At 39.9% G+C, this 16065-nt stretch overlaps 1 protein-coding gene across 1 annotated transcript in view; it reads right to left on the minus strand.

Moving 5' to 3' along the window:
- AVEN (apoptosis and caspase activation inhibitor) overlaps positions 1-16065 on the minus strand; it is a 195029-nt gene that overhangs the window by 35527 nt on the left and 143437 nt on the right. The window lies entirely within an intron of this gene.

Here is a 16065-nt window from a genome sequence, read left to right on the forward strand (position 1 = left end):
CTTGGGTACACCAGGAATGAGTTCAGTAAGGCAACGTCTCCCCAGAGGAAACCATGAGCAGGCCTCAAGACAGAAGGAATTCTGGCCACTGGAGCAGCAGAAGGCAGGTGAGTGTGGCTCAAGCATGCTGAGGGGTAAAGAGGCAAGACAAGGCTGAAGGCAGGCTGGACCACATTCTTCACGTGACTCAAGACTGTCCAACCAGTATCAGGTTCCAGTGGTTAACACTATATTCCACAATAATAACCAGGCTTAGTGAAATCCAGCTCTCCCTAGTTCTTATTGTTAAACACATTTGACATGAGTATCCACCCAAATTCTCATCCTAATTCTCAAGGACAATTACCCTTACCATTTACAGATTAATAAGACAACACAAAAGAGTAAAAACAATTTTTTAGATAAAATAGCAGGGTCTGTCAAATTGTCACCTTCAAAACAAAGAAGGTGGAACATAGAAAAGTTCTCTTTGCATAGAATAATAATTGTCCTCTTTAACGTTACCAGAGCTACACGTCATCTCCCCCAGCCATGTCTGAGAAGCAGAAATGTAACTACGATGCTAAGGAATTTGGCAAGCTACCCTAACTAGTAATCAGCTCGGGGAAAAATCTGGTGGGAACTCTACAAAGTTTGGGCACAGAAAAATCTCCATGCTTAAGAACATGCCACTTTCCTATTTAATATCCAGAGTCACTAATCTGGAAGGCAGACCTTCACACTGTCAGTGACAGAAGGGAGAGGAAATGTGAGAGAATGAAACTGGGGAGTACACGCCTCAGAACGTGATAAGTCCCTATCGCCTGTTCCAGACTGGCAGAGAGGCAGCGCTCAGCCTTCCGGTTCTCTGTTCCTCTTACTCACAGATTCTAGCCCCGGTGCTGCCTGGCGCTGGCTTCTCAACCCTGTCTCCCAGACTTCAGCTATTTAAGACCAGTTGTTTTGCTCAGTACCTTTCCTGATGCAACTCTTAAATATGAATCTCAGCCTATGTTTTGATGACATTTAACTTCTAGCCTCTTCCAGTCCATCATTTGACTGTGGAATCCATTGCAAGGCTGTTTTGTTCTTCACATAGATGGCCACTATATATTTTGATGATAGCTGGCAAGTGTTCAACGCTTAAGTGTAAAACTATGAAGCCAGAAAAGCAAATGGCATACTTGGAAGCCTTAGTATTTGTTTTAACTGAACAAATTTTGATGGGTACTTTTGGGGTCCTGGCATTAATTATGTGCTGCTTGTATTGGAAAGTCACAAATTACCTCGTATTGGGTGAATCTGTTTAAGAAGGTCAGTAGTGTCAATGTTGATTCTCATTATTTACGACTGCCTTAGAGTATACTTGGCTTGCTTTTATCTAAAGTTTCCATTCCACACCTGAAAGACAGAGTGCTGAGTTTTAAGAAAATCTGATATACAGAAAGTCAAAGTTATAAGAAAGTAACTTGGTAAGCTGGACTATTATTTACTGACTTTTACCAAAGGATTTACCAAATATATTTACCAAAGGATTCATGAATGGATTCAGAGATACTAAGATTCCTTGACAAATTTAAAATGTGACTGAATTTCCAAAAGCTTTACTTAACAGTTTTCAGAATATGTTTATTGTTCAATGGTAGGAACATCGGGGGATTATCTATAAAGAAACATCTGTTGTTTGGATGCTAACTCTGAAGTGTTCCTGATTTGATGATCATATTTGTGTTTTATTATATACTCAGAATAAATATTTTTATTTTCATGGGTACTATCAAAAGTAGCAATGTCTTTTTAAGGCTTCAAAGCTCAAAATGGAACCTGCATAAATGAACTATTCTGTTCCGTCGCTCAGTCGTGTCCGACTCTTTGCGACCCCGTGGACTGTAGCCTACCAGGCTTCTCCGTCCATGGGATTCTCCAGGCAAGAATACTGGAGTGGGTTACCGTTTCCTTCTCCAGGGGATCTTCCCGACCCAGGGATCGAACCCGGGTCTCCCGCATTGGAGGCAGACGCTTTAACCTCTGAGCCACCAGTCTCTCTAAATCATTAATATGTCTCTCATGTTTTAAAAGCAGGGCAAGAGTAGTAAATGTTGGGTTTGTGTTTTTGCTTTTTTAAAGCAAGAATTATCTTATAAATCTTTTTAACACAAAACTATAAAAGAAACTTTAGACAAGGTGCCAGTGGAATAAATCTGTTTACTAAATTCCATTTGACAAGTTTTAGGAATTACTTTTGACATAATTAAATTGCTATGTTTACAGGAGATGCCACTGGGTAGAATTCAGCAAGTTAAAGGCCTATATGCTTTCAGCACTCATATTTGCAAATATAGTCCCACCTGGGGCTTTCCAGGGGTATTAACCAAACAGCATGCTTTTCTTTTAAACTTTTGTATATGCCTCTAAAGTATAAGGTCTCTTTTTTAATAACATAGGAATAATATCATATGTAAAACAGCAGTAGTTAAAAAAACAATATTATCAAACACATAGATAATATGTAAGTATACCCATAAAATGTTTTGGGTTTCTCTTAGGAGGGGGAGAGGTGGAAGAATGTTTTTTTATAGTTAATGCATTCAAACCATAATCCAAATAAATTCCCCACAAGGCATTCAGTTGATTTGTCTCTTAAATCTTTTTAGTATTCATAGCTTTTTTGTTGAGGAAAACTGAGCATCTGACCTCTTGGTCTTTTCACTTCCTGTATTTTGCTGATTGGTACTCTCATATTATTGTCTAATCTATGCTTTTATTCCTTGTATCGCCTATAAACTGGTAGCTAGAACTAGAAGCTTGATCAGACTGAAATTCAATTTTTTGGAAGGATGCTTTTTAAATCAGAGAAAATTAATTGAAATGTATAAGGACAGAATCCAATTTCAGATAAAGGCATAATGCTGGGCTTTTAGAGTTATCTGGACTGAAGGTAAGTATCCCTATGTTTGCCAGAAATTTTTAGGAAAGGAGCATATCCTAAAGTTGCTCATCAGTAATATCATTTAGTAATGAAATTAAGATAAGCTTCCATTAGAAGGGAAAGTTTTATAAAAACTGAAGTGATTGATGATAATGCACAACCTATATGGCCATCAATAATAACATCACATAAAATCCAGGTGTCACTGACAATGAACTTTTATTCAGATGAGAACAGATTAGATCATGAGCAGCCAGGGAAATGACTGTATTCAGCCAGTCCCCAACTTATGATGGTTCGACTTATGATTTTTTTACTTTCTGATGATGCTAAAGCAATACAGATTAAGTAGGGACCATAGTTTGAATTTTTGTATTTTCCCCCAGGCTAGTGATATGCTGATACTCTTTGGTGATGCTGGGCAGTGGCAATGAGCCACAGATCCCAATCTACCACATAATCATGAGAGTAAATGACAAAAACACTTATATCCATTCTGTACACACACAGTCATTCTGCTTTCCACTTTCAGTACAGTATTCAATAAATTACATGAGACATTCAATACTTTATTTACAAAACAGGCTTTGTGTTACATGACTTTGCCTGGCTGTGGGCTAATGTTAAGTGTTCTGAGCATGTTTAAGGTGGACGAGGCTAAGCTATGATGATCAGTAGATTAGGGTATTCAGTGCATTTTCCACTTAATAATACTTTCAGAGTTGACTCACTAGAAAAGAGTCTGATGCTGGGAAGGATTGGGGGTGGGAGGAGATGGGGACAACAGAGAATGAGATGGCTGGATGGCATCACCGACTCGATGGAGGTGGGTTTGAGTGAAGTCCGGGAGTTGGTGATGGACAGGGAGGCCTGGCGTGCTGTGATTCATGGGGTTGCAAGGAGTCGGACACGACTGAGTGACTGAACTGAACTGAACCTCATTGTAAGTCAAGGAAGGTCTGTATACGTAACCAGTTTTGAAGTCATCTTGTTTTCCAAAGAGATGAGGTAGCAAAATGAGAAGAGACAAGTGCTACCTTCCACGCCACTCTCCCACCTTGGTTATTTAGACATGGAATACAAAGAGAAACAGATGCATGCCCAGGGAAAATTCAGAAGAATTCTGTCCAAGGAAATTTCAAAAACTGGTGCAAAAGTAAACTGAGATTTCTAAAGGGGGAATTATAAGCTGTTTGAGGTTCTTTGGTCCATGCTCCGAGCTGGCTGCTTTGTGGGCTCACAGATTGGCATCACTTGCTCCTGCAGAATTCACACATGGAAAGAATAGAAAGGGTGTGTGCACCACCACATATGGGCCCCTATTCCAATACACACACCACCTTAGGGTTCACAAGTCTGATCCTTTCACCTCCTTGCCTAAACATGATGTATGGTCTGCCTTCTTTTCTCACACTAATCCAGGGATTCTGATACTGAAGGGAACCTAAACCCCTTCCTACTCCACGGAGCTGTTTCCAATAAACTGCACTAAGCATCCTTTTCTGCTCTCAAATTTTAGTGAGTGATACCTATTAAGTGCATGTATTTACAACCATCATTGTGAAGCTGTAATCCCACTAAAAGTCTTTATGTCAGAACTGAAATTGAATTGTAAGGTGGTATTTTGCTACAAAATAAAATTTCAATTTCTATCGCCTCCCCACCTTCAGGAGAAGATGTTAAGGTTTTCTCTTTTATGGTGGAGAATAAGGGAAAAACTGATTTGAAAGGTCAATGTTTCTAAACCCAACATATATTTTAAACTGTTTAAATGTAATAAATTCTGGCATTGTTTTCCTTGGCTTGTTTTTTAGAGAGGTCCATCTTCCTGCCAAATAAGAAGTAGATTTTTTTTTAATACTTGCGACATTTAAAAGCTAATAATTCCATTTACAGATGTAAAGCCCTTCAAGTAAATTCCTGTCTCTAGAGAAAGATTGGATTATGTAGTTTACCTATGTTTTGTTATTTTAACGAAAATTTCTCTGTGAACTTCGTTAATTAACATGGTTAATTTTTGCTTTTCTTGGGTTGGTTGCTGGGCCTGTGATCCCCAAATGGCATGAAGAACACAGTAGGCTGGCTTTACAGTGGTGCACTTAACTAATGAATACTCACAAACTATATAAAAATATACACTATCCATCAACGCAAAGAAAAAAATAGCCATGCCACAGATCCCAAAATAAAATGGCAGAGAGCAGCATTATACAGAAGGCCATCAACATAAAAGGAGATATCTCCTATGAAGACTTTCCAAAGTTCTCAAAGCAGGTCTGTTCATCAAGGACTATGAAGCACAACGTGTGTGGCATACAAGGCCACATGATCTTGTATAAGCAAGATCCAAGATGATGTGTTTGCTCTGACGCTAAGAACCAGCGCTAAGAACACATCCTCAACTGCTCCTGCTACCCAGAACCTGGGCAAGAATCCACCGATGAACCGTCAGCCTGAGAGAGGTCTTTCAACAATGCTGCCATCACCAGGTAACTGATAACATGTAAGAGTCTTATCTGACTCCAGAGTGTCAGATCCATTGATCATGTAACATCAACACTGCTGACAAGGGATATGGTAACTGGATGCTGTGAATACAAGAGGAAATTCACAAAGCATACATTTGAAAGTTTAAGATCAATTTTCTTTTAAATTTCATAATGTTTTAAAAATAAAGTTTTGCCTGACAGATTCAATGACACCATACTATATCATGAAGAAGTCAATGATACTTTTAAAGGTAAAGGACTGGGTGCTAAGGGGAAAAATGAAATCAACCTTAAGGACACCAAGTCAAATTCTTATAATTTTCAAGGAAGAGGAAAAAGACAGAAAGATATCAAAGAATTAAAGTGAGCAAAATTGGGGGTGTTAATTTAGAGAAAATTATTTTGGTAAATCAAAGTATAAGTAACACATAGATGCCTTTCTGGTTGTTAAGTAGTCTCTGAAGTCAGGCTGTCTTGAGTTTGAACGCTGGCCCCACTATTCAGTGGGTGGATGTCTTTAAGGGAGTTACTGATACTTTCTGTGCCTCTGCTGCTGCTGCTAAGTCGCTTCAGTCGTGTCCGACTCTGTGTGACCCCATACATGGCAGCCCACCAGGATCCCCCGTCCCCGGGATTCTCCAGGCAAGAACACTGGAGTGGGTTGCCATTTCCTTCTCCAATGCATGAAAGTGAAAAGTGAAAGTGAAGTCACTCAGTCATGTCTGACTCGTAGCGACCCCGTGTACTGCAGCCCACCAGGCTCCTCCGTCCATGGGATTTTCCAGGCAAGAGCACTGGAGTGGGGTGCAACTGCCTTCTCCGTCTGTGCCTCTGCTTCCTGTCAAATGAGGATAAACATAGTTCCCAGTTCAGCAGGATTATGAGGATTAAATGACCTATGCACAGTCACCACTGGCAGACAACAAATGCTTCATAATTTTAGTTGATGTCAACATCATCACCGAGCAGTAAGCAGGTATTATGATGCTGCTCCATCCTGAGATATCTGTGCCCCCTAAAGCCAGTCAGAACTGGACATGGAACAACAGACTGGTTCCAAATAGGAAAAGGAATACGTCAAGGCTGTATATTGTCCCCCTGCTTATTTAACTTATATGCAGAGTACATCGTGAGGAACGCTGGGCTGGAAGAAGCACAACCTGGAATCAAGATTGCCGGGAGAAATATCAATACCCTCAGATATGCAGATGACACCACCCTTATGGCAGAAAGTGAAGAGGAACTAAAAAGCCTCTTGATGAAAGTGAAGGAGGAGAGTGAAAAGGTTGGCTTGAAGCTCAACATTCAGAAAACAAAGATCATGGCATCTGGTCCCATCACTTCATGGGAAATAGATGGGGAAACAGTGGAAACAGTGTCAGACTTTTATTTTTTGGGGCTCCAAAATCACTGCGGATGCTGACTGCAGCCATGAAATGAAAAGACGCTTACTCCTTGGAAGGAAAGTTATGACCAATCTAGATAGTACAATAAAAAGCAGAGACATTACTTTGCCAACCAAGGTCCGTCTAGTCAAGGCTATGGTTTTTCCAGTGGTCATGTATGGATGTGAGAGTTGGACTGTGAAGAAAGCTGATCGCCGAAGAATTGATGCTTTTGAATTGTGGTGCTGGAGAAGACTCTTGAGAGTCCCTTCGACTGCAAGGAGATCCAACCAGTCCATTCTAAAGGAGATCAATCCTGGGTGTTCATTGGAAGGACTGATGCTAAAGCTGAAACTGCAATACTTTGGCCACCTCATGCGAAGAGTTGACTCACTGGAAAAGACTCTGATGCTGGGAAGGATTGGGGGCGGGAGGAGAAGGGGACGACAGAGAATGAGATGGCTGGATGGCATCACCGACTCGATGGACATGAATCTGAGTGAACTCCGGGAGTTGGTGATGGACAGGGAGGCCTGGCGTGCTGTGATTCATGGGGTCGCAAAGAGTTGGACACGACTGAGCGACTGAACTGACTTAACTGAAAGCCAAGTGCTACCAGGGCTCTCCCAAAAATGTCACTCAGGTTAAATTTCCTGTACCAATTTTGGAAAGATAAACAACAAAGAGAAAAATCTTTTGCCATGGGACCATAGGAGTTAAATAAAATTGAAAGAGTAATAGCCAGTATGGTGACTGTTTGACAGCTCACATTTGCTTTCTACTGTAATGAATTTCTTGAATGAGAGTGAATTAAAAATTGAAGGTTAGAAATTCCACCTGAATAAGTAATTACCTTCAAAGGTAATCATCTACTGCCAGATATCAAATGTTGAGCCTAAATTATGATACCTGTAGAAAGAAGTGGCAATGTTCACAGGCATTCAAAGTACTTTTCAGTACACTGATGTTAAAAAGAAAAAAACACTGTAAATTATTCATGTATCACAATAAAAATAAAAAATATTAAATTTCTTTTTTTTCTTTACCTAGAAATAGCTCTACATCAAATATCAGTATATAATTTATCATCATGCCAGAAAATTATTCTGGAATAAGAGGGAAAGACAATCTAAAAATCACCCACCAATTATCATTCCAATGACCAAATCAGCCTCATATTCACCTTGCTCATCTGCATAACTCATTTACGGTAATATAAACAAATTTCCTCACAATTATACACACACATATATTTTAATGGTACTTAATCATTTAACTCAGATGACCATTATATCTACTATTGTGGGCAGGAATCTCTTAGAAGAAATGGAGTAGCCATCATAGTAAACAAAAAAGTCTGAAATGCAGTACTTGGATGCAATCTCAAAAACAAGAGTGATCTCTGTTTGTTTCCAAGGCAAACCATTCAATATCACAGTAATCCAAGTCTCTGCCCCGATCAGTAAAACTGAAGAAGCTGAAGTTGAACGGTTCTATGAAGACTCTACAAGACCTTTTAGAACTAACACCCAAAAAAGATGTCCTTTTCATTACAGGAGACTGGAATGCAAAAGTAGGAAGTCAAGAAACACCTGGAGTAACAGGCAAATTTGGCCTTGGAGTACAGAATGAAGCAGGACAAAGGCTAATAGAGTTTTACCAAGAGAATGCACTGGTTATAGCAAACATCCTCTTCCAACAACACAAGAGAAGACTCTACACATGGACATCACCAGATGGTCAACACCGAAATCAGATTGATTATATTCTTTGCAGCCAAAGATGGAGAAGCTCTATACAGTCAGCAAAAAAGAAGACCAGGAGCTGGCTGTAGCTCAGATCATGTACTCCTTATTGCCAAATCAGACTGAAATTGAAGAAAGTAGGGAAAACCACTAGACCAGTCAGGTATGACCTAAATCAAATCCCTTATGATTATACAGTGGAATTGAAAAATAGATTTAAGGGACTTAGATCTGATAGACAGAGTCCCTGATGAACTATGGATGGAGGTTCGTGACAATGTACAGGAGACAGGGATCAAGACCATCTCTAAGAAAAAGAAATGCAAAAAAGCAAAACGGCTGTATGAGAAGGCCTTACAAATAGCTGAGAAAAGAAGAGAAGCAAAAGGCAAAGGAGAAAAGGAAAGATATACCCATTTGAGTACATAGTTCCAAAGAATAGCAAGGAGAGATAAGAAAGCCTTCCTTAGCAATCAGTGCAAGAAATAGAGGAAAACAATAGAATGGGAAAGACTGGAGATCTCTTCAAGAAAATTAGAGATACCAAGGGAACATTTCATGCAAAGATGAGCACAAAAAAGGACAGAAATGGTATGGACCTAACAGAAGCAGAAGATATTAAGAAGAGGTGGCAAGAATACATAGAAGAGAGAAGAACTGTACAAAAAAGGTCTTCACGACCCAGATAATCATGATGGTGTGATCACTCACCTAGAGCCAGACATCCTGGAATGTGAAGTCAAGTGGGCCTAAGGAAGCATCACTATGAACAAAGCTACTAGAGTGATGGAATTCCAATTGAGCTATTTCAAATCCTGAAAGATGACACTGTGAAAGTGCTGCACTCAATATGCCAGCAAATTGGGAAAACTCAGCAGTGGCCACGGGACTGGAAAAGTTTTCATTCCAATACCTAAGAAAGGCAATGCCAAAGAATGCTCAAACTATCGCACAATTGCACTCATCTCACACGCTAGCAAAGTAATGCTCAAAGTTCTCCAAGCCAGGCTTTAGCAGTACGTGAACCATGAACTTCCAGATGTTCAAGGTGGATTCAGAAATGCCAGAGGAACCAGAGATCAAATTGCCAACATCTGCTTGATCATCGAAAAAACAAGAGAGTTCCAGAAAAAACAACTATTTCTGCTTTATTGACTATGCCAAAGCCTTTGACTGTGTGGATCACTATAAACTGTGGAAAATTCTGAAAGAGATGGGAATACAAGACCACCTGACCTGCCTCTTGAGAAACCTGTATGCAGGTCAGGAAGCAACAGTCAGAACCGGACATGGAACAACGGACTGGTTCCAAATAGGAAAAGGAGTACGTCAAAGTTGTATATTGTCACCGTGCTTATTTAACTTATATGCAGAGTACATCATGAGAAACACTGGGCTGGAGGAGGCACAAGCTGGAATCAACATTGCTGGGAGAAATATCAATAAGCTCAGATATGCAGACGACACCACCCTTATGGCAGAAAGTGAGCCTCTTGATGAAAGTGAAAGAGGAGAGTGAAAAAGTTAGTTAAAGCTCAATATTCAGAAAACTAAGATTATGGTATCTGGTCCCATCACTTCATGGCAAATAGATGGGGAAACAGTGGAAACAGTGGCTGACCTTATTTTTGGGGGGCTCCAAAATCACTGCAGATGGTGACTGCAGCCATGAAATTAAAAGACACTTACTCCTTGGAAGGAAAGTTATGACCAACCTAGACAGCATATTAAAAAGCAGAGACATTACTTTGTCAACAAAGGTCCGTCTAGTCAAGGCTATGGTTTTTCCAGTAGTCATGTATGGATGTGAGAGTTGGACTATAAAGAAAGCTGAGAGCCAAAGAATTAATGGTTTTGAACTGTGGTGTTGGAGAAGACTCTTGAGAATCCCTTGGACTGCAAGGAGATCAATTCAGTCCATTCTAAAGGAGATCAGTCCTGGGTGTTCATTGGAAGGACTGATGCTAAAGCTGAAACTCCAATCCTTTGGCCACCTGATGTGAAGAGCTGACTCATATGAAAAGACCCTGATGCTGGGAAAGATTGAGGGCAGGAGGAAAAGGGGACAACAGAGGATGAGATGGTTGGATGACATCACCAACTCAATGGACATGAGTTTGGGTAAACTCTGGGAGTTGGTGATGGACAGGGAGGCCTGGCCTGCTGTGGTTCACGGGTTCGCAAAGAGTTGGACATAACTGAGTGACTGAACTGAACTATTTGGCTAAGATTTTCTGGGAAATTAAAAAAACACTGCATAAGATGACCAAATATGAATTTAGTTTACTTCTTACTTAGATAATAGTTAACTGACTTAATACAAAGGGAAAATAAAATATCTTCTGAAATAACATATCAAATATTTTTAATATGAAAGCATTTTTTAAAGAATAATTTTTTAAAACTCAAGTCTGTCACTTGCAGCCACCTCTTCCCAAGGTAAAATAACAAGAATTTAACACCAGCCAAGGGAGTTTACTTGAAAAACTAGAGAAATTCAATAGAAAGCTGATTATAAGATAAAAGAAAAAACGTCAATAACTTTTCCACATACTATCAACAAACACAGTGGTGGGGAGGAAAAAAGAACTCCTTCATGAGTTCAACAAAACTTAACAATGTATACTGAGACTTACATGAAGAAAATTATAAAACTATGTAGAAAGATTGTCTACTCATTTAACAGAAATTTACATAGCCATAGGCTATATTAAGAGCCGAAAGTACAACACTATATAGGACATTGCCCCCTTGAGTTCATGGTTCTATAAATAAGCAATCACAATATTTAACGAAAGACACAATATCCTATGGGAGTACGGGGAGGTGGGGGAAATGGGGGATAATTAATTCAGGCTGGGGCAGTGTCAGGACTCCTAGAAGAGATGATGCCTGATCTGGAAGATGGCAAAGTTTTGTTAAAATCAGAGAGTGAAAAAATTAAGATACTGTGGGTATCCACAGGCAGTTTGGTATTACTGGAGCATACAATTTGAGGAAGGAGTAATGAAAGATAAGAAAAAAGTATAAATGGAAAAATAACATTACTAAATGAAATCTTACAACTGTAAAATTGTCAGTTTCTCTCCAGTATTTATACACAATGCAATTCCAATAAAAAAAACCCCAACTTGGAGTAGAGGGAGAATTTGTCAACTCTTCTGTTTCATTTGCAACAGTAAAATGTGTAAGGATAGTCAAGACGTCTCCGAAATTTAAATAAAAAGGAAGAATAAGCCCTACCTATCAAATCAAAATAGCAGACTGTAAAGTTATAGTCATTAGACAGTACAGTCCTGGCAGAGGAATAGGAAAATAAAATGCACATTTCAGAAAGAAACCCAGACATACAACTTTGGATGTGATGAAGATTGCATTTCAAATCAGTGGGAAAAGAACATAATAGCCAATGAGTGGTACAATTTTCTTATCCACATACAAAAGGCTAATATCATTAATAGACTGAGAGCACTAACACACCAACTCAGAAAACACACTGAAAAAAATAAAACACTCAGAATAGCACTGAAGACAAAAGAATAGACAAATGAAGTAAACACAGCAAAAGATGCACAAACTTACTAGTTGCCAGAAAACTCAAATTTAAAAATCACAAGAGGCCACTCCAGTTTTTGAGCATGAGACACAAAAATTTTAAAAACTGATAAATCCAGGATTAGTTAACAATGTGGAGAAACGGGGCATTATATATTGCTAGTTGAAATATACCTTGGAACAAGTTTTTTGAAAGGTAACTTGGCAGTACCTTAAAACTGACCAAAGAAAATCTACTTTTAGAATTCAGTGTTTATGTGCAAGCATAGCTTATAAAAATGAAAAACTTTAAGCATCCTCAATATTCATTAATAGGAGGAAAGTTAAATAACTAATGGCATATTCCTAAAATAGAATACCAATCAAGTCATTAAAAAGAATGAGACAGGTCTGTATAATCAACACAGAACTGGACGTTTGCAGTGCACTGATGCATCAAAAGAGCAAGCCAAGAACACCATTATATCAGGGGTCCCTGAGACCACCCTCAGGGTCAATGAAGGACTCATAGAACTCAACATACAGTTGTACCCATAGCTTTATTACATGAAAAGAACACAAAACAAAATCAGGCAAGGGAAAAGGGGCATGGATGAAGTCCAGAGGCACAAGCTCCGACAGCGCTCTCCCAGTGGAATCACCTGGATTTAATTCCTCCAGCTACGAAATATGACAATACATGTAAAATGCTGTCCACAAGGGACACTCATTAGGGACTTGGTGCCCAGTGAACCTACTGGCAGCTGATCACAAAGGCACTCATGCCTAAGCCTATTCCGGTATTCCAGATATCAGAGGATAGCAGTGTCTATCATAAACTATATTGTTTGTACAAAAGACTTAGCTACGGTGAGCCACTCCTATCAATTCTGGAAATGGGGAGAATCCTCCCAAATTCCAAGTTCCCAGAAATCAGCCAATGGTCAACCTGGCAGGCAGGCCCTCCTAAAGGTAAGCGATCCCAGGCCTACTTTGTTAACACCGTATAACCATGAAGAGTAAAAGCAAACCACATGCTGGAAAAATATGCATTTAGAGTTGGGACAACCAGGTTCTAGTTCCATCTTCACTAACTCCATGGTCTCATCTGTAAACTTCATTCTTTCTTTTATATATTGGTTCAGTGTTTATTGAGCAAACACTCAATAAAGAGCAAACACTCTTTTATTTATTGGTTCAGTTTATTATACACTGCCCCAGATTGGGGTAGGGGGGTGATACAGAGGTGAAACAAAGGCCTTGCTGTTGTGGAGCTGACATTCTACCTACACATGTAGTGTGTCCAGCGGCTGTCAGTGCTGTGCAGAAAAACAAGCTGGGTACAAACAGCTGGGACCAGGGAGGGAGGGTGGACTGCTAAGTCATTGTGGAGAGGTCAGGGAAGGCCTCTCTGACGGGTAGCACTGTGCTGCCTCCTCAAGGTAGCAAGGAAGGGAGCGTCCAGATTTCTGGAGGAGGAGCATTGCAAGAGGGCAAAGCCTCAGGAGGATGCTTCGCACATGTGAGGAGCAGCCAAGCCCAGAGTAACTAAAGCTGTGGGTCAGTACCTTTCTTCACAGGATTGTGAGAGGACCGGAAACAATGTGTGAATGTACTTTATAAGCCAAACTGGCATTTTTATTCAATAACTTTAGCCTGGGGGATTTGTCTATAGGTATTGTCTATAGGAAATAAACTGGGAATTCTGCTTTTTGCCTATTTTGGTACTCAGGTAAGATGTACTCTTACAGATATTTATAAGAGATTATTCTTTAATTTACATGTATAAGAAAATTTACCATTCAGAAAATATTTATATTTTACATTTTGAACATTTGACATTTAGAAAAAGTAAAAACATCAAGAATCTATTCTATTAATAAAGCTATTAAAATGAGCCTCTTTACCTATTGCACTACAAAGACTTTGAATGACAAATATATTACATTCAACAATGTCAATACCCCATTATCCTATAGTGAGAGGCTTCTCTGGTGGTGGTTCAGACAGTAAAGTATCCACCTGCAATGCGGGAGGGTCAGGTTCAATCCCTGGGTCAGGAAGAGCCCCTGGAGAAGGGAATGGTTACCTACTCCAGTATTTAGCCTGGAGAATTTCATGGACAGAAGAGCCTAGCGGGCTATACAGTGTATGGGGTCGCAAAAAGTCACACATGACTGAGCAACTTTTTTTTAATCCTGTAATGATGATCTTTTAATCTCAATCAGTGTAACGAACAATTTCCAACCAATACTAAAATAATTTCTTTTAGCATCCAGCAGACTTCTGGCTTTCCTGCCCTCTCCACTGCTGGCTTATGAAGCCTGCTTTGTTGCTTATTTTTGCACACACTATGAGGTCAGCTGAAAACTCAAGTAAAGTATTAGGCTCGTTAAGAAGTTCACGTTGTGGGGCTCCCGTGGTGGCTCAGTTCTAAAGAATCCGTCTGCCAATGTAGGAGACATGGGTTTGATCCCTGGTTCAGGATGATCCCACATGCTCTGGAACAAATAAGTCCATGCCACAACTACTAGAGCCTGGAGCCACAACTGCTAGTGCACATGCTGCAACTATTGAAGCTCGCTCGAGTGCCGTACAGCCCACACCATGAGAAGCTAGCACACTGCAACTGGAGAGTAGCCTCCACTCTCAGCAACCAGAGAAACGCCCACGCAGCAACAAAGACCTAGTGAAGCCAAAAATAAATAAATACGATTTTTTTTTTCAAAGTTCACACTGACCCCTGGATTCGCCCTCTCACATGCCAACATAAGTCATAACTGTCTGTTGTCCTGCCTCATCCTATTTGAACCAATGCTTATGAAATACATTTCTGCTCGGAAAGAACCATCAGTATCCAACTTGTATTCTCATCCCATTAGATTCTCTTTACTTCTATTTTTATTTTTGAAAAACACTAAGTGAAGTGTTAGTCGCTTAGTTGTGTCTGTTTGTTACCCGCCAAGCTCTTCTGTCCACGGAATTCTCCAGGCAATAATACTGGAGTGGGTTGCCATTCCCTTCTCCTGGGGATCTTCCTGACTCAGGGATCAAATCTGGGTCCCCTACATGGCAGGTAGATTCTTTACCATCTGAGCCACCAGGGAAGCCCTGAATTATTATTCTATTGAGCTATGATTTAATGGTCAAATAATATGCAGAGTAATTTGAATCTTTAAAGTTTTTGTTTTGCCTTCCTGTCAAAAAAATAAACCAAATAATGTAAGAACTGTGGTTTTCTGTGGGTCAAGTCTTTCCAGACTTACAAAGGAGCTATGGTTCCTTTCTCTCACCTACATGGAGAGAAAGTCTGGTGTACAATTAGACCATAGGAGTGGGTTGGGAAGTGGTGATTACAAAGCCTGGTTGTGAAAATTATGTGCAAACAAATGTACTTCCCAACACTGGGGTAGGGGCACAGCAAGGTAGCTGCAAGCTCAGTGTTCTGCGACACTAAACTTCACCCCAAGCCAAACTGCCGTAAGGTGTTAACCCAAGCTCCCTTCCTCATGAATCACACTGACCTCACCGGTCACTGATACTGCCTCAGTTTTTATTCCTCGATAATGCGAGTTTTTTTTTTTTTTTTTCCTGTTCCTTGAGAGGAAAGGGGTGATGCAAATGATCTGATCTTTGTGGGGGATCCACCTCATCTTGCTCCATGCAAAGCCAAGGTCATCTCTGCATCTTACCCACACCTTCTCTGAAGCAATCATCTCAAGTACAGTAACCGTCAGAGCTTATTGTTTTCATTATCACATCCTCCTGCGACTAGTGCAGTTTCTGGCACGACAAGAGGCAGTTAGTAAATGCGTATTTACTATATGAATAATGCATAAATCTGTGCATGCAAGAGTGAATAAGCAAATGGGTAACGTACAAAATCAAAGAACAAGGCAGCAAACGATACAAGTAATCTGTGTGACATAAAGAAGGCAGAGGATACAGAAATGAGAAAAACAGTAAACACTTTATTTTCATAAAACTTGCCAGAATTTAAGGCA

The sequence above is a fragment of the Moschus berezovskii genome, chromosome 9 (assembly GCF_049115385.1).
Source record: "Moschus berezovskii isolate FMDL1 chromosome 9, NW_MosBer_1.0, whole genome shotgun sequence".
NCBI classification, from domain to species: domain Eukaryota; kingdom Metazoa; phylum Chordata; class Mammalia; order Artiodactyla; family Moschidae; genus Moschus; species Moschus berezovskii.